Raw genomic sequence first — 19,866 nt, forward strand, 5'->3', positions numbered from 1 at the left:
AAATACCAACACTTTCTTCTGAGCACTCCTGATATCTCTTCTCTCTTGGCCCTGATTTCTTCCTATTTGTTCTGTCTCCAAAGATCACAGCCCAGAGAAAAAGAAAGTACACTTGGCCCTCCATATATGTGGGTTCCACATCCATGGACTCAACAAACGAGAGTGAAAATATTTGGAAAAAATAAAATGGATGGTTGTGCCTGTACTGAACATGACTTTTTTCCTTGTCATTATTCCCTAAACAATACAGTATAACAACTCTTCACATAGCATTTACATTGTATTGGTATTATAACTAGTTTAGAAATGATTTAAAGTATGTGGGAGGATATGCGTAGGTTATATGCAGATAATACTCCCTTTGTATATAAAGGACTTGAGCATCTGTGGATTTTCATACCCGTGTGGTATCCTGGCACAAATTCCCCCTGGATGCTGAGGGATGACTCTACTTCTCCCTAGGTACTCATTGTATAAATGAGGAAACTAGATGAGAGTGAGAAGACCTACACTTAGTAGGTGGTTTTTAACTACTTATTGGTTGAATGAATGTACCTTAGGAGATCCAATCCATGAATAGCATTCATGCCCCAAATGGCCAATCTTATATTCGTGGCAGACATCACAAATCAATCCCAGCATGCTTCTCCGTGGAGCATTGATTCGGCTTCTAAATTCTCAAGTCAACATTCCAAGTAGTCACCTTCTATTGAGATCGGCACATAAGAAGAAATGCAAACTAGTTCAACCCTTCTATTTTGTAGATGAGGAAATGGAGGCAAAATAAGGTGTCATGGGGGATCTGGGTGGACCAGCTGGTGCCCTCTGGCTGCCTGTTTCATCCAGCCTGTCCAGAAGCTCCAGAGAAGCCCTCGTCCAGCTGGGCAGGCAGGGGGTGCCAGAGAGAAGCACAGCTGGGCAGCTGGCATGGGCTCATCCCAGCGCCTCCCTGCCCAGCCACACTGCGATCGGCTCTGGCGGTGTCCCTTCTGTCCCCCACCCGCCTGCTCCCCACAGCTGCTCTTTTGAAAGCCCTGCATGGGAAGCTGTTGATGCGTCTCTCTGTTCCCTTTTCAGACCATTGTCCCCTCGCTGGCGCCAGCCGTGTTCTTCTCTTGGCTGCTTAATTAACAGTATTATTAAAGCCTAGAGGAAAGAGTCACCCAGATCCTCCCTCAAAGCCACTCATGCTTGGGAAGAGGAGCTGCAGGCAGACAGGAAGCAGGGGCTGGTGCCAGGAGATGCCCCCTCCCCGCCTCCAGGGCCCTTCACTTGCCAATGCCCAGTCGAACCACTTTTCCCCACCTTCCTGGGGCAGCCATTGAGGGCCTGGGAGGGAAGAGGCAGGGAGGAGGTGACTTGCAGCAAGCTTGTCTGGAAATACCCAGATCTGGTTGATAAACCCTGCTCTCAGCAATGGGTGCCAGTCTTTGGGGAGAGGAGCTAGTCCCCCAGCCCTGGGATCAGCTCAGAACTCAACAGTCACATCCTCACTACCTCCATGCAGAGAAGAAGCAGAAGCAGTAGTGGGAAAACATGTCCAGTAGCTGTGTGACCTTGGGCCAAACCATCACTGTCTCTGTGCTCAATTTCTCCTGTGTAAAAAGTGCTTCTAATGCACCTGGTCCGGTGCTAAGCACTTCATGTGCATTATCTTACCTATTCCTTGTTCCAGTAATCTACTGCTATATTACAGATTACCCCAAAACATGGTGCCTTAAAGCAACAACAATCACAATCTGTAATTTATGCAGGGTGCAGTGGGATAGCTCATCTCAGCTCCACATGGCATCAGCTGAGACAACTTAACTGTAGGGCAGAGAACCCACCTCCAAAATAGCTCACTCACATGACTGGCAAATTGGTTTTAGCTGTTAGCTGGGAGCTCAGCAGGAGCTATCCACTGGGGGCATGGGGGTGGGTCTCCATTCCTCTCCATGGGCTTCTTGGGCTTCCTCACAACATGGCAGCCAGGTTCTGGGAAGGAGTAACTTAGGAGAACCAGGCACAAGTGCATGGCATTGTCATGACCTAACCTCAGAAGTCATAGCATCACCTCCATGCTACTCTGCTGATTGAGGCAATTCAAATGCCCACCCAAGTTCAAGGAGAGGGAACTTCCACTCAACTTCTTGATGAGAAAATGGTGAGATTCTACAAGGGCATAAGGAATGAGAGATGTGGTTATGACCATCTTTGAAAAACACAATCTGCCACATTCTTCAAAACAACTGGAAGGTCAGTGCAATTATTATTTCCATTTTACAGATTAGGAAACTAAGAATTTAAGTCATTCAGAGAAGTTAAGTAATTTACCCAAAGCCACACAGCTTTGTGGCTGAGCAGGGTTGTGAACATATGCAGCCTGACTTCAAAACATAGCGTTTTTCAAACTTTTTTTTTTAGCTGCAAAACATATCCTCCTAATAAAATCTTCTGGGAGAGATTTGTGAAAGGAGGTCAAAACAGAGTCAGGGAGGACTTGAACCCTGCCATTGCCTCCAGGATCCTCTCAGGAACTCAAGTTTCCAAAAAAGTTTGAAAATCCCAAGGTAAGCTGTTCTCCAAGTCAACAGGCAACAAGGAAAAATCCCCTCCATTGTCTGGCTGGTCTACCTGGTCTAGGCTCTGCTCCTGTCATCTTATTTTATGGGCTTCCTGGATTGCTGTCTACGTTAGCCCATTCTCACACTGCTATAAAGAACTATCGGAGACTGCATAATCTATGAAGAAAATAGGTTTAATTGACTCACAGTTCCACAGGCTGTACAGGAAGCATGGCTGGAAAGCCTCAGGAAACTTACGCTCATGGCAGAAGATGAAGGGGAAGCAAGCACATCTTTACCATGGGGAGAAGGAGAGCAAGGGAGCAAAGAGGAAAGTGCTACACACTTTTTAACACCAGATCTCACGAGAACTCCCTCACTATCACGAGAACTCCCTCACTATCACGAGAACAGCAAGGGGAAAATCCGCCCCCATGTTCCAATCACCACCCACCAGGTCCCTCCCCTAACACTGGCGATTACAAATCAACATGAGATTTGGGTGAGGACACAGAGCCAAACGGTATCACTGTCCCTCCTCTGAGTTAATCCCAGCAACCCAGGTGGCTTCTCCATACCTGCCACCCTCATCGCAACTCCCAGTTCTTGTTGGAAGTGATGTTTAAAACAAACAGCACTGGCCGGGCACGGTGGCTCACGCCTGTAATCCCAGCACTTTGGGAGGCCAAGGCAGGGAGATCACAAGGTGAGGAGATCAAGACCATCCCGGCCAACGTGGTGAAACCGCATCTCTACTAAAATACAAAAAATTAACAAGCATGTTGGCGTGCGCCTGTAGTCCCAGCTACTTGGAAAGCTGAGGCAGGGGAATCACTTGAACCCGGGAGGCAGATGTTGCAGTGAGCCGAGATCGCGCCACTGCACTCCAGCCTGGCGACAGAGCAAGACTCCATCTCAAAAAAGCAAACAAACAAACAACAACAACAACAGCACTCTGCCAGGTAAAGGAAGTTGGAAGAAGGGTGGTCTAAGCAGAGGGACTACCACATGCCAAACCCTGGAGTACAGGGCAGCCAGGGCAGAGAGTGGGCAGGGAGTCACATGAGCAGGGAGCGGCATGAGATGAGGCTGGCAGGAAGGCAGGATTAGAGAACGCAGGGTGGAGAACTTTGTTTTGAAGGCAATGGGAGTGGAACCATGGAAGGGTTTTGAGCAGGGGAGAGCACTATTGGATTTGTTCTTTTGAAGGAGCACTCTGGCCAAGGTGTGGACAATAGATTGTGGGAAGGAGGCTGGACTGCCAGGGTTCCACCATCCTAAGGCTGGTGGCAGGGGGCAGGCAGCACCATCAGCTCTTGGTGCTCAGTGGAGGTGAAGAGAGGGCACCTGGGACTCAGGTTAGGAGACTGAGTGAATGGTCAGTTCTGGCTGGACTTACTTTCTCTGTCCCTAGGAAACTCCCAACAAGACAGCTCCGAGTGACGGGGAGCAGAGAGGAAGAGCGGAGTGACTCATCAAAGCCCCACCCAGGCTGCATGCCTGGCTGCTCCAACATCAGCCCGAGGCTTCCACCCAGCTCTGTCTGCCTAAACGTCACTTCCCAGGACACTTGACGTATTCCTTGCGTGGTGACTTTGACATGAACACTACGAAAAGAGGGGTTTAAAAATAGCCACCTTGTCACGAGGAATAGGGAGGAGAGATACCCCCTCCCCACGCAAAGGAATGAGGTGGAGAATCACCCAAGACTTCTTGGAGCTGTGCCCATCAACGCCATTCCCTCCTCCACACCTTGCACCTGATCAGGACCACTTCATGGAGATGTACTGAGGCCCCATGCTCAGGAGTCTTTCTGCTGCTTTAAACACGTCATCTCTGTGCATCAGTGTTGTCTGCCTCCTTCATTCTCTCTCTTCCCAGGACTCAGCAAAGCTGAGAAAAACAGCTCACAGGGCTACCTGGTGACCCAGGAGACCCTGCCAGGGCATTGCTTTTAGCCTGGCTCTGTACACATGTGCACCTGGCTTCAAATTTTCTCCCTCTCCCTCCCTTGCTGGGTGATCTTGAGCAAGTGATTTGACCTCTCTGGGCCTCAACTCCCATATCTGTAAAATGGAGCCCAAAACACAGGAAGAACAGAGAGGCATGGGAGGCATGGGGGTGGTACCTGGAAAGCTGGAGCTGGAATCTCCCACGTCCACTAGACAGGTCCAGCGAGTACCTACTTTCCATCCAGACACTCGGCAGAGCACACACCCCTTGGGGACAGCTTGAGTGCCTTCAAGCAGTTTGATTAATGTTCCATTTAGTGCAATAAACAATACAATTACTCAACTCCTGCAAACTCTACTCTGAGTGCAGTGCGCAGGCTAGGATGGGGCTTTGGAGTCATCCTTGCTATTAATTACAGGTACTTAAGCACAGCTGTAGAAAACCAATGTCACACCTTCTCCGTGGCTGAAAGGGTGGATGCAGGGAGTGGACAAGAAGGTGTCTCAGGGTCCTCCATCATGGCATCCAACAAAGGAGACACAGAGATGGCTTAAGGAAGACATTTTCTCCCCCCTTTCTCTCCCACTGTCCCTATCTGTTCTCTCTGTCACGATAAATCTGCAGGACAAAATAATGACATGTCCTCAGTGGTACCCATGCTAAGCATTTATTTATTGCTTGCACATCAAGGATGCTTGGCCAGGTGGCTCTGCCAGTCATGGCTGCATTTGCTGTCATGTCCGGGGCTGGGCTGGCTGTCGGTTGGTCTAGGCTGGCTTCAGCTGGAACAACTTGAGTAACTCGGTTCTGTCCCCCACATGCCTCTTACCCTCCCGCACGCTAGCCCAGGCATGTCCTTCTCTTGGCAAGGGCAGAAGGCAAGAGCAAACGAGCTCAGTCACAACAGGACTTCTGAGTCCTGCTGCTAACATCCCATTGGCCAAAGCAAGTCACATGGCTGAGTCCAAAGTCAGAAGAGGAGGACACTACAGGGTCACATGGCAAAGGGTGTGAACACAGGGAGGGGCGGGAAATGGGACCGTTATTGTAATCAGCCTACCAAGCTGCCTAACCTCTTCCTGGTCCAAAAACAGAGCTGAGAAAGGGAGAATAGGCACCAGAGAAAAGCCTTTTTATAGCGAGATAGAATGTTTTGTGTGTGGTTTTTGTTTTGTTTGGTGTTTGAGACAGGGTCTTGTTCTACCACCCAGGCTGTCACCCAGTACTATGATGTAATCACAGCTCACTGCAGCCTCAACCTCCTAGGATCAAGCCATCTCAGCATCCCAAGTAGCTGGGACCACAGATGTGCACCACCATACCCAGCTAATCTTTTTTCCTATATTTTTAGTAGAGGCAGGGGTCTCCCTATGTTTCCCAGGTTGGTCTCGAACTGCTAGCCTCAAGTCATCCTCCTACCTCAGCCTCCTGAGTAGCTGGGACCACAGCTGCATGCCACCATGCCCGGCTAATTTTTTTTAAAAAATGTTTTAGTCCGGGCACGGTGACTTACACCTGTAATCCCAGCACTTTGGAAGGCTGAGGCAGGTGGATCATGAGGTCAGGAGTTCACAACCAGCCTGGCCAAGATGGTGGAACCTCGTCTCTACTAAAAAAAAAATACAAAAATTAGGCGGGCATGGTAGTGGGTACCTGTAATCCCAGCTACTCAGGAGGCTGAGGCAGAGAATTGCTTGAACCCGGAAGATGGAGGTTGCAGTCAGCCAAGATTGCACCACTGCACTCCAGACTGGGCGACAGAGTGATACTCCGTCTCAAAAAAAAAAAAAATTTTTTTTAGTAGAGGTGGGTCTCATTATGTTGCCCAGGCTAGTCTCGAACTCATGGCTTGAAGTGATCCTCATGCCTTGGCCTCCCAAAATCCTGAGATTACAGGTGTTAGCCACCATGCCCAGCCTAGAATATTAACTGACAGGAGTATATTAGGACTGTGCAAAGGACATGAAATCCAGCATCTAAAGGGCAGAACTGAAGGTTGGTTTTGTGTGTTCTGCAGCAGAATGAGGAGCACACATTTTTTTCATCAAGTTTTAAAAGCAAAAATCTAGGCATGTTTGGTTTGCTTCTATTCAACCAATGCTGAGATTTCAATCATGGAATCTCTGGCAATCTAAAACAAATGGCCCATTAGGAAGTTGTTGCCTGGGGAGTCCTTACTGAGCCTCTGGCTTGCCTCGGCGAGGCTCTCATGCAGAACGCTGCCATGGGCCAAACCCATGGAGGAAACTGCACCTCTCCTGAAATGTGAGTCATCCTGAGAGCTGGCACGGGTCACCCCCATTCCAGAGAGGTTAATTACAAGATCTTGGACCCAGAGCTAGAACTCCAGCTACCCCCCAACACCCCCCCGCCACAATAAGAAAGCCAACACTGACAAAGAGAATCTCCTTGAATTCTCCCCACTTTGGGAAGTAGGTACTATTTTTGTCTACATTTTATTGGTGATGAAACTGAGGCTGAGAAAGGAAGATTGGCAGCTGGCAATAAAGTGGGAGCCAGGATGCAAGCTAAGGAGGTCTGATACCAGAACGTTTGCTGCTGTGTCCCAAGCCTCCCTGCAGTGGAAATGCACAGGAGATGCCAGGCCTAAGCTGGCTGTTGTAAGCATCCAGCCCAGTCCACAGTGGGTCACAGGAGACCCACAGAGAAGCCCATCTGCAGAGATCTAGTGTCCATGGACTGAGGGCCCAATCAACCTGCTTATCTGCTCAGAGCTCATCAATACAGACTCATACTGTCTCGATTTCTATCTCTTCCTAAATGCCTTTTCCCAGCTTGATACATTAAAAATATATTCTCCAGCTTTCCAACCTAAGCCCCTACCCCTTCTCACTTCCCCTTGGCTTGACTCCATGCCCCAAAATTTCTTAGAAACAACCCCGATTGGGCTGGGCATGGTGGCTCACACCTGTAATCCTAGCACTTTTGAGGCCAAGGCGAGTGGATCATGAGGTCAAGAGATTGAGACCATCCTGGCCAACATGGTGAAACCCCGTCTCTACCAAAAATACAAAAATCAGCCAGGCATGGTGGCGGGCACCTGTAATCCCAGCTACTTGGGAGGCTGAGGCAGGAGAATTGCTTGAACCCAGGAGGCGGAGATTGCAGTGAGCTGAGATCGCGCCACTGCACTCCAGCCTGGCGACAGAGGGAGACTCCATCTCAGTAAAAAAAAGAAACAACCTCAGTTGGATTCACTCACAAGAATGTCTCTGTATCCATTAGATTTTGCTATGCAACAAACTATATCAAAACTTGCTGGCTTAAAACAAGAAACATATTTAGCTCACAATTCTGCTGATCTGCAGTTGGGCTGAGCTCAGTATGGCTGTTCTTCTGGTCATGACTGGGCTCACTCCTATATCTGCAGTCAGCTACCAGGTGGGTCAAGGCTGGCCTCAACTAGGACAGCTTGGCTCTCATCCTCCATCATGTTACCCCAGGCTTATTTTCATGGCAGATGCAGGTTTTGAGAAGGAATAGAAACTGAAAATTTCCTTTAGGCCCTACTTGGTAGCACAATGCCATTTCTGCCACACTCTACTGGCTAACACAAGTCCAGTGCTATGGACTAAATTGCTTCCCTCCAAAATTCATATATGATGCCCTAACCTCCAATGTGACTATATCTGGAGACAAGGTCTTTAAGAGGTGATTAAGGGTAAACAGAGTCAGAAGGGAGGGGCCCTAATCCAATCAGACTGTGGCCTTATAAGAAAATTAACAGAGAGATCTCTCCCTCTCTCTACCACATGAGGACACAGTAAGAAGGTGGCTGTCTGCAAACTAGGAAGAGATCCCTCACCAGCATCCAACCATGCTTGGCACGCTGATCTCAGACTTCCAGGCTCCAAAACTATGAGAAAATAAATTTCTGTTATTTAAGCCACCCAGTCTATGGTACTTTGTTCTGGCAGCCTGGGCTAATTAAGACATCCAGAGTCAAGACATGGGGAATAGATTCCATCTTTTGATGGAAGGAGCTGCAAAGCCACATCATAAAGGGGCATAGATAAGAGAAGGAGTGGGTAAAGAGAAATTGAGGACTTTCCCAATCAGTTTAACACCACAGAGCCTACAAAGTAGAATTTCTGTGCACCAGCTTTGAAATAACACAGTCATTGTGGCTCTGCCATTTTCTAGCCACTTGGTATTTGGTGTCACTCAACCTCCCTAAGCCTCTATGTATTCATCTGCCAAATGGGAATAAAAATAGTGTCTACCTCATAGGACCATCATGAGAACTAAAAGAGACAACATGTTTGAAGTGATTGCCACCCTGTAGGTGCTCAATAAATCTTTGCTCTTCATCATCAATACCACCTGCACAGACTAGTAACATGGAGGTTGAAAACTGGACCTGAGTTTAAATTCTAGCTCTGTCATTTGTCAGCTGTGTGACCTGGAGTAAGCCCCTTGACCCTCTGCACCTCTATTCCCGTATCTGCAAAATGGAGAAAATAATAAACACTACCTCCAGGGGCACTGTAGGATTCAGTATAATAATTTCTAAGAGAAGCTCAGCTCAGTAGCTGGCACAGCATTGAGTTCTTGGGAAATTGACATGATTATGATTATTGACATCTGTAAATAGGAATACCCATCTCAAGAGTGGCTCTGAGGAACAACAAGGGTAATGAACCACACAGCACCTTGGAAGCCAGGAAAGGCTTGCATTTATCAATATGGTTTTAGTTGTATGAGACAGAAACACAAATCCAGTTAGTTTAAGCAAAACAGGAGTTGTTCTTAGCTCTTGTTACCAAAAATTCTGTGAGAAGGACAGGTGTGAGACAGGCTCCCAGGATGCCAACCTCATCTAGACATTGCCTTTGACTTCATCTGCCTCTCTTTTTACTGGTCACTTTCTTTTTTCCTTATCTTCACAGAGTGGGGGACACAGCCACAGACAGCTCAGGACTCATCTTCATGGAGGAAAAGGGGCTGCCTTCATCCAGCCCAAGGGCAAAAATCCCAGAGACGAGCTCCAATTGGCCCACTAAGAGTCACATGACCATCTTTAGCCCAGTCACAGCAGTCAGAGAGTGGGATAGTATGATTGGCAGCCCCCAGCAGAAGCACTTATTGAGAAGAGGAAGAATAGATGCCTGGAAGGAAAGGACGGTTGTGGGATTGGTGGGGGTATATTCTGTGTAGATGAAACAAAAAGGCCTGCTTTTGACGCAGAACAGGTGAGCCCCAAAATTTGGGCTTAGCCTGGGAGGGTTCTTCGCTTTGCCTAGGAAAGAAAAAGCACAAGCCAGTGGTGTTAAACAGCAGCTTTTATTGAAGTGTCAGTGTGCAGCAGCAGAGGTACTGCTCTTTGCAAAGCAGGGCTACCCCATAGGCAGTGTGCCCAGAGTAGCAGCTCAGAGGCAGTCCTGCAGTCATATTTATACCCACTTCTCATTACATGCAAATTAAGGAGCAGTTTATGCAGAAATTTCTAGGAAAAGGATGGTAACTTCTGAATCATTGGGTTGTTGTCATGGAAAGGGGCATAACTTCTAGGTGTTGCCATGGCAATGGTAAACTGAGATGGCACACTGGTGGGTGAGGGGAGTCTTGTGGAAAGCTGCTTCCATCCTGGCCCTGTTTTAGCTAGTCTTCAATTTGGTCCAGTGTCTGAGCCCCACCTCTGCAGTTGAGTTCTGCCTCCTACTTCAGTTTGGCTCTGTTCCATTCCCTCCAAATCTGCTTTCGCCATTTGACAGTAGAAACCCTTAAGTCTCAGCCAGGTCAAGAGACTCAGGTCACATGAAGTAGGAAAATGTAAAAATAACTTCTAAACTTCACTCTTGACACTATGTGATGCTGTGCCACTTGGAAGGGTCCCTTTTGCCTACACAGCCCTGCTCTGCACGTCACCCAGCCTGGCCCAATTTCCCTGCATCTTGGTCTCTATCCATGTGTCCTTGGCACACATATGGAATGAGCTATGGCATTCAGTTGCTCCCTCCCAGACCAGTTGCCACAGCCCGGTACTGCAGGCCCATTCAGCTGAGTCTTGGAGTTGTCAAACATCTCAGAAGCAGTCACCTACATATTTCAGGTCCAGCCAATGCAGCCTGCCTTTGTCCAGCACCATTTGCTGCATATTTCAAGAGAAATTGGATCCACATGACCAAATTCCTCCACACTCATCTCACTCAGGCCAGGGTTTGGCATGAAAGGGCTGTGGGCTGTGGAAAGGTTTCCCTCCCTCCTGCTTGGGACCACAGCACAGCTACTGATGCGAAGGGGATGACAAGCCCCCAGCCGAAAGTGCAACCAGAGCCTTCAAAGGCTTAGCCCATAGGGTCAGAGCAGGACAAGGGCCTAGGAAGAGAGAAACCTGACATCTCAGCACCCTGGGCACAGGGGAAGGCTAGGGTACAGCCCTTCCCAGCTGCTGGCTGGAAACAGGATGCATGGAGTCCAGAGCTCAGTGCTCAGAAGTCAGGCCAACCTGGCACCCCAGCCCCACTCTGCCACTCTGTAGCCAGGTGGCCATAGGCAAGCCTCAGTTTCCTCATGTGAAAAATGGGGATTAAAGTGGTGTCAATCCCACGGGAAAGTGGTCTAATAATGACATTGAGGTGAAGAATGCAAAAGTAAATGTCAGTTGGTACTATTATTATATTGTTACCACCATCATTATCACCTTCATCAGCACCATCACCATCATCATCATTAAAATCATCACCATCATCATCACCACCATTATCATCATCAACATCACCACCACCACCATCACTATCACCATCATCACCACCATCACTATCACCATCACCACCATCACTATCACCATCATCACCACCATCACCACCATCACTATCATCATCATCACCATCACAACCACCATCAACATCATCACCACCATCACTATCATCACAATCACCACCACCATCATCGGCACCATCATTATCATTATCATCACCATCACCACCACCAACATTATCATCACCATCACCATCACCATTGTCATCATCATCACTATCACCACCATCATCACCGTCACAACCACCATCAACATCATCACCACCATCACTATCATCACAATCATCATCACCACCATCACCATCACCATCATTATCATTATCATCACCATCACCACCACCATCATCATTATCACCACCATCACCATCATTATCATTATCATCACCATCACCACCACCATTATCACCACCATCATCATCACTATTATCTTCACAATATCGTTACCATCATCATCACTATTACCATTATGCAAAACTTAGTGGTTAGGCCAGGTCTGATGACTTCATCCCCACAACCACTGTCCTCCTGCAGATCACCATCATCTTTAGCCTGGAGTACTGATAGAATCCTGTAACTGCCTAGCTGCCTCTAGTGTCACTCCCTCCAAAACCCTTGCTTCTGCTCAAAGCCATTCCATCATCCATAGAGTAAAGCCCAGGCGCTTTCACGTGGCATCAGGGGCCTTTCCCCTTGTGCCCCTTTCTGCCTTATCACTCACACCTACAATCACATCAAGTGGTTCCCCTTTCTACAAAATGTGCCACGCTTCCCTATGTTTCCAGTACTATACACCAGCTGTTCCCGCCACACAGAATATTCTTCCCAGTTGCCTCTCAAGCTCCCAGTGACCTTTCAGGGTTCAGTTCAAATGGCTTCTCGACAAAACTCCACTCTATCCTAGCTGGACAGCATTGCCCGTAGAAGGCTCTGGACTTCTTTGTCAAAAAGGGAGACAAGCATGAGTTGGAGACAGGTGTAAAAGAGGTATCAGCACCAACAGGAGTCTTTCCCTGATGCCATGAGAGGAATTGGGAGGAAATAGCTGTCTCAATGGGGAATTCAAAATTATTTATCTCACGTCCCACTAAGGGGAATGCACCCAGCCCTTCAGGACGCACTGGCATGCATGATGTACCAGGGAGGGGCTCCACACAGAAGTCTACCTCCCCCACGATCCTCTCTGAGAAAAGCCAGCCCCACATTTGTAGGGGACGTGCCTGTTTTATGGCTGAAGTTATATAACTCATCCTTCTCTGAAGCAGACATTCTTAGTTCAAACCTGACCCCACCCCTTCCCGTCTATTTGAAAGACTTAGTTTCCTTGGCTATACAATAGTTGGTTGTGCTCAAGGACCTCTGGGAACCCTTCCTGTCCTAAGCAGAGAGACAATAGCCTGTGAATCTGGCAGTCCTGTATTCCATCTGACAGATCCGTCCACCCTTAACGTGAGAATAGGAGTTACCCTGCAAGTGTGCCGGAAGTTCCAGCCCTCTGCTTGCTGTGAGCAGGCTCTGAGCCTCGGTGTCCCTAGCAGGGCAGATAATGGGCTTTCCTCTTGCACAGGACTCTTGTGAAGTCTGAATGGCTCTTTCTGAACATGGAGCCAGGCACAGGGGACGCCCCTGCAGCCCTAGTTGTGCATGACTCACGACTCTTATCCATTCCACAACAAGAGCCCAGCCCCAGTGGCCTCTGGCTGGGAGGGGGTTGGAGAGTGAGTTCAGGGAAGCTAGACGCCAGGAAGGGCCACACCCAGTGCCTATTGCTCTCCCCCAACCCCCCACACTCTTTTAAATCTGCAGCCTGCGTGACAGTGCATTTGGCTGGATCCTTAAAAAAATAATTTCAGAGAAAATGCAAATGACACAGGAAAACAAGTTGCAGATGGTGCCTGACTCCCACAAGAGCACCGCCCTGGCTCCTCCCAGGTCCTTCAGCAGCGTCCCTGTTGCCCACCCCCCACCAAGCTGACTTATGGTGTCCCTTAGGGTGGCCCAGGGGAGCCAGCCACGCGGGAAGGGCCCGGCCTCTTTCTTGAAAGGAAGAAAGGAGGGAGGGGGCGGAGCTGTCTACCACCTGCTGGCCGACCCTGCTTCAAGCCATCTCAGCGGCACACCTCCTGGGTGTCAGGCCCTGCCCTGGCGACGCCACTAGGATTTGATCTGATCCCTCTGCCCCAGGAAGGAGGCAGATACCTTTAAACTTCAGTGCCTTAGGGAACTATGCTAAGGGAGGCTTGCCTGCTTCATTGATCCACCTCCTACCAGTCTTTCTTTTCTCCTTCTGCTCCAGTCACACTGGCCAACTTGTCGTTTCTTCACACACATCAAACTCTCCCTACCTCTAGGCCTTTACACTTGGCTTCCTCTGCCTGGAAGGAGTTCTCAAATCCTTCCTCTTCCAAAGACCTTCTCTGATCACCCACTACATAGTAGTCCCACCCCATCATTCTTTATTAAAGCACACAGTTCGTGTCCTTCATAACTGTTTTTACAATTAATAACGATGTACTGGTTTGTGTTTCCTTGTCAATTGATGGCAACAAGTCAGTGTATTCATCAGTGTTTTCCCAGGGCCTACCACGATGCCTAGAATATGAAGGTGCTCAAATATTTGTAGGAGGGAGAAATGAAATGTTCCTTGTTGGGTGCTTGAAAAAACAAAGAGGCATTTGAGCAGGGTTCTGAAGGATGTTTAGGAGTTCATAAGCAGGGGGGAAGGTAATGGAAGCAGATGAATAAAATGAATGAAATGGAGGCAGATGAATGAAAGAGCAGGGAAACTTGAGCATGCGGGCCTAAACATGAGGTTCAGGGCCCACAGGTGAGCTTCAAATGGTGTGGACTTAAGCCCAGCTCCCCCATTCACAATGATCCTGGGGTTGTAACTTCAGCTCCCTCAGCTCTGTTTCCTCATCTCTAAAACAATAGGGTTGGGTAAGGATTTGTAGAAAAGATACACGGGCTTGGCACAGTACTGGACATATAGTCAGTGGGATAAACAAGGCAGCTGCTATTTTCATGCAGGGATTCAGCTGAGGGACTTCTAGGCCCCAGGCTAGAAGAGAGAGAGAAGGGAGGGAGGGAGGATGGGAGAAAGAAGGAGTCAGAGAGAGGAAGAGAGGGAGAGAGAGAAAGAGAAAGAGAGGTGGAGAGAAAGAAAGACAGAAAGAAAGAAAGAGAGAAAGGGAGGGAGGGAGGGAGACACAGAGAGAGAGAGAGAAAGAAAGATGAAAGAAGGAAAGAAAGAAAAGAAAAAGAGAAAAGAAAAGAGAGCAAGAAAAACAGAAAAAGAAAAGAAAGAAAGAAAGAGAGAGAGAGAGAAAGAGAAAAGAAACCTGAGACATCTAGGCCATCAGCAGTGCTGTGAGGAATTCCTTCAGCTTCATGCAGAGAGCCAAGTTCCAAGTTGAAATCGTGGCTGGGGGCCTGGGCCAAAGAACTGGGGGGATAGAATTTGGAGTCACATGACCCTTGAGCAATGCTTTGAGAGACTCTGGCTTAAACCTCCATCTTTGCCTTCACCTAGTCCTCAAGGTTCCAGGCTTTGGTAGTTTCTGCTGAAACTCTTTCAGCTGCCCTTTGCCCAGGCTGCACCCTCTTCCAGAAATGCCCTTTCTCCAGCTGTTGAAACTCCCAGCAAATTTGCAGCCATCTCCATGGCACTTCAGTCAGGCGCTAGCACTAATGCCCAACCCTCTGGCCACTTACAGGACAACCATAGTCCTGACGTTTGTCTCAGGGTCTGAAAGTTTCCAATCAGTGCACTTAGGCTAGGAATAGAGAATCCCATCCACCAAACTAGAAGTTCCTCAAGGAGTGGGATCAGGTTCGCCTTGCCCAGCACGCAGGAGGTGGTGGTCAGCTAATGTTTGTTGAATGAATAAATAAGCAAATGCTTGAACTGTAGAAGGCAGGGGAAATGAGCTTAACCCCACCTCTGCCTTCACCAACACCCCTTCCCCATGACGCAAATCTTATTTCCAATCCAATCAGGAGAAAACTGAGGTTCAGGGAGGTCCTAGTTTGGCCATCTCTGATCTCATCTGAGTCTGCCCCTTTCTGAGTCTCAGTTTCCCCATCTGTATGGGAAGTAGCACCCCTGGTGCAGGGCCAGCTTCATGAGTGTGTGACGGGGGCAGTCATAAGCCGGCCATGTCTAAGACTAGGTGGGAGTGGTGACGTCCCCAGAAGGCCCCACTCTCCATGCACTTTTCTTTACCTCAAAGGCAGAAAGAGGCAATGATGTTCTAAGACACACAAAGGACCAATGTTTACTTAAAGGACTCATGTTTACTTCTGCAGGAAAAGAATGAAGGGAAGAGGAAGACAGAGCAACCCACAGTTCCTTTTTCTTTCAGCCTTTCTTCACTCTTCAGTAAGCCAAAAGTAGAGAGTGTTAGTACAGTATGCATGTGGCCAGAAATGAAATAAAAACAGTTGATTTGGTCAGGCACAGTGGCTCACACCTGTAATCCCAGCACTTTGGGAGGTCAAGGCAGGAGGATCACTTGAGGCCAGGAGATTGAGACTGGTCTGAGCAACATAGCAAGACACCCATCTGAACAAAAATTTAAAAATTTAGCCCAGGTATGGTAGCGTGTGCCCATAGTCCTAGCTACTCAGGAGGCTGAGGCAGGAGGGTCTCTTGAGCCCAGGAGTTTAAGGCAGCAGTGAGCTAGGATAGCACCACTGTACTCCAGCTGGGGTGACAGACCAAGGCAATGTCTCAAAATAACAATAACAATAATAATAATAATAACAGTTGAGTTAGTTTTGAGCAGCATTTCTGCCATTCTGGTAATAATGAAATACCTATGTGTGTGCAAGCTATAAATATGAATTGTGTCATTTCAGTGATTCCGCTTACAAGTTAAATGCTCTAATATTTGCGCTTAAAACAGGCATTGTATAATATAAAGATGAGTGGTAAAATTCATGCTAATAACTTATAAAAGTTTAATTTTTCTTTACTTAGAAGGATATTAAATAGCAAATAAAAAATGCCATGACAAGGCAAGAGAGAGAGACTACAGAAGAAAGGAAAAAGTCTTTATATTTTAGTACATTTCTTAATGCCATTTTTTTCTGCTTTTTGAACAAGGGGCCTGGAATTTTTTATTTGTTTTTCTTAGAGAAAAGGTCTCACTTTGTCACCCAGACTGGAGTGATGTGGCACAATCATAGCTCACTGCAGCCTCCACTCCTGGCCTCAAGCCATCCTCTTGTCTCAACCTCCCAATTAGCTGGGACTACAGGTGCATGCCGCCACGTGCAGCTAATTTTTCTATTCTATTATTTGTAGGGATGGAGTGTTGCTGTGTTGCCCAGGCTGGTCTTGAACTCCTGCCCTTAAGCGATCCTCCTGCCTCAGCCTCTGAAAGTGACCCATGACAAACGTAATCCAAAAAGCCTGTGCTTTTATTTTGTACCAAGCCCTGCAAATGATGTGGCCAACCTGCCTTGAAATGGCAAGAAGCCCAGCCCAACCAAATCTGAGCTCACAGCTCACAGCCCTTGATCCCCCACCCCCATGTGACACTGGCCTGGCCACCTCTCCACCTCCCCAGCACAACAGGTCATCAGGCTCCAGGACGGAACAGTTGAGCGGTCGGGGAATCTCTCAACCTGGGATATGCCGCCTGCCTAGAAGACTGAATTCCAGAGTCTACATCCAGTGGGGTAAGTCAGAGGGTCTGGACAAGGGCCTGGGCCTCTGGGGTTTTTTAAGTGTCCCCATGTCCCCAGCCCCGAGTGATACAGATGCTTTCTGAAGGGGGAAATCCCTGCTCCAAGCTCCAGGGAGAAAAGCCACTTCATTCTGGAGCCTGAGCAGCTCTAGGTCCCTTCCACACTCATCAGAGAATTCAGTCCTTCTGGAAGGCCTTCAGTGGGAGCCATGGAGCCCATTATACAGCTGACAAAACTGAGGCTTCCAAAGCCACCTGGCTTGCCTAAGGCCACGCAATGAGCAGAAAGTCCAGTGGAATTCCAAGCCAGGATCTTCCGATACTCTGGAGTCACACAAAGCATTCTTCTAGCCCAGGGGGAGCCAGGCTCTGGGGATCACAGAACTCAGGCTGTGGGCACCCGCTGCAGGTCCCTTCACGCCCTGGCCTATTCCCTTATCTTCAAGTCGGCCATGTCAGGAGCCCTTCACCATCCCATCCCCATGCCCACCTTTAACTCAATACGGGGAAAAGATTCTAAGAAAACACAAGTGTTCTGGATGGATAGCACTGGTTCAGATCCTGGCTACTGACCCTGGGCAGATGCTCTCCTTCCACACTGGCTTCCTCATGTGTAGCAAGGCTTGATGCCTCCACGAACCCCCAGGCCCACGTAGACACAGGTGTAGACATTGCCCCACACTCCCCATCGTGAGCCCCATGGGACAGGGGCTTTGCTCCGTCTACCAGTGAATCAATCCCCCAAGCCTGAAACAGAATCTGGCACACAGCAGATGCTCAATAAATATTTGCTGAATGAATGAATGAATGAATGAATGAATGAATAATGGCAGTAAAAGTTCACACTCTATTATGTGCAATCCTAAAATCTAAACCAGCTCTCAAAACAGAGAGATCTTCTCAAACTCATATGCCTGAAGGTCTTTATTTATCCCAACGTAATGTGAATATTCCAATGAGTTCTCATATTGGATTTCAGCCTCCTGGGGATGTCACAGAGCACATACTCTACAGCCCTGGCTTGCTCACCTTTCTGGGTTCTCCAAGATTCTGAATTTTAAGATACAGCTGGCCCCAGGGGGTTCCAGTACACCATGATGGTCTCTGTATCTATATCATCAATATCCAACCCCACACTTCATGACCAGAACAGTTAGAGGTAATAACCAGCCACTGAAAACAGTGCACGTTATCTCACTGTCCCCCAGTCATCTCCATCTCACAGATGGGTAAATCGAGGCTCCCAGAGTCAAGATCCTAGAGTTCAAGCCAGGTTTGCATGGCAGAAGCAGGATTTGAACCCAGCCCCTGTGGGCTCCTGCCTTATCAGCTCCCGTCTGTTGCTCTGCCCACCTCTTCCCTCCCTACATTTGTTCTCCAAAGGGCTCAGAGCTCCTGCAGGTCCCTTCCTGGGACAAAGCCATAAGGGGTGGGGGCTGCTTGGGGTGCCCAATGGGGGCTCCAGAAGCATGGTTGGAAAGAATGAGCCCTGCGGGTGAGATTTCCATGGGGTCAGACTCCTCCAACCTTTCAGGAGGGGCTGAAATGGTGGGGACAAAGGCTGCAGCCACAGCACACACTGAAACTGATTTGAGCAGTCCCCAAGGCTCACCAGCCTCCACCCCACCAACCTGACCTGGAGAGGCCAGAGAAGCAGGAGTTCCCACCTCGCCATAGGAGGGAGGCTGCCAGGAGCTCCTTTCTGGGCCCAGGATCTCAGCCTTGTGCCACCCAGGAGCAGGGAGCCATGAAAACCAGGAGCCTCTTTCTGTCTCAGCCTCTCCTCCCTGCCTCCCTAGCAAATAGCAGCCAGAATAACAGGAAAAGAGTTGGCCTGGACCTGCAGGAATAGGGGGCTTGGGGTGGGGGTGGGAAGAGTGCATTTATCCAGCGCTTACTGCATGCGGGACACAGAACAGGGCAGGGAGAGCAAAAAAGACCTGGCCGCTTGGACCCTGAAAGACCCAAGTTAGGTTGTGTTCTGCCCTTGACTGGCTGTGTGGCCTCAGGCAAGTGGCTGTGCCTCTCTGAACCTCATTTTTATCCCCCAGTGGAGGCTTTGGAGCTAGCCCGACCTGGCCCTGTGAGGCACGTGCTCTAGCCGCAGTCTGATTGAATCCTCATTACCCCAAGAGGGGAGCTGCCACTGTCTGCCAGGGTGACCTCTGTCAACACTCTTCACCTCTCTGTGTCTCTGTTTCCTCTTCTGGAAAATAGAATTCATAATGCAGTCTGGCTCCTAGGCTGTGAATATAACCCATCAGTGAATGTACAATGGTTGGATCAGGTCTCTGCATGTAGCAGGCATCATACATGTGTTTCCCATTATTGTTAATTACTAGTCCCCCCATTTTGCAAAGAGGAAAACTGAGGCACAGAATGGTTAATCCTACCACCAACAGCTGCTGACAAGTACCAAATGTTCCCTCAGAGCAGACCTTGTGCAAGGCCTTTTTACTGCATTTAATTTCCACATTATATGCAGAAATCAGCCCCATTTTGCAGGTGAGGAAACTGAGGCTTGGAGAATGGCCACTCAGATCATTAGCAGGATATAGAGCTGATGAGCTGTCTCCTACCCAGACACCCTACCTTGGTATAATAAGATTAACGCCCACTGCCAGACCCAGGCTCCAGTCCCTCCTAGGTCCTCCCTCCCTGTAAAAAAAACAAGGTGACCACAGGGCCTTGCTGGGTGGGGGCAGGGTTATCCCTGTTTGCTCAAATCCCTACAAAGCTGCCAACAGGAGAGACCCCCTTGCCAGGCCACAAGCTTGGAGCTCAGAGTTTCCCAAATGTACATCCAGCCAGCCATTCACCTCCTGGACAAACTTGGCCAAAAGACTGCACATCCCCAAGCTTCAATTTCCCATCTGCAAACAAGGAAGGATTGTGAG

The 19,866-nt window shown here is 48.7% G+C and overlaps 1 long non-coding RNA gene across 1 annotated transcript in view; it reads right to left on the reverse strand.

Moving 5' to 3' along the window:
- Window positions 1-645, reverse strand: part of LOC134730138 (uncharacterized) — a 39,098-nt gene extending 38,453 nt beyond the window's left edge. The window contains exon 1 of the long non-coding RNA XR_010111808.1: window positions 556-645. This is a non-coding gene — a long non-coding RNA (uncharacterized LOC134730138). The remainder of the gene's footprint in view (window positions 1-555) is intronic.
- Between the last annotated feature and the right edge of the window lie 19,221 nt (window positions 646-19,866).

Source organism: Pan paniscus, chromosome 23 (genome assembly GCF_029289425.2).
Source record: "Pan paniscus chromosome 23, NHGRI_mPanPan1-v2.0_pri, whole genome shotgun sequence".
Taxonomy (NCBI): domain Eukaryota; kingdom Metazoa; phylum Chordata; class Mammalia; order Primates; family Hominidae; genus Pan; species Pan paniscus.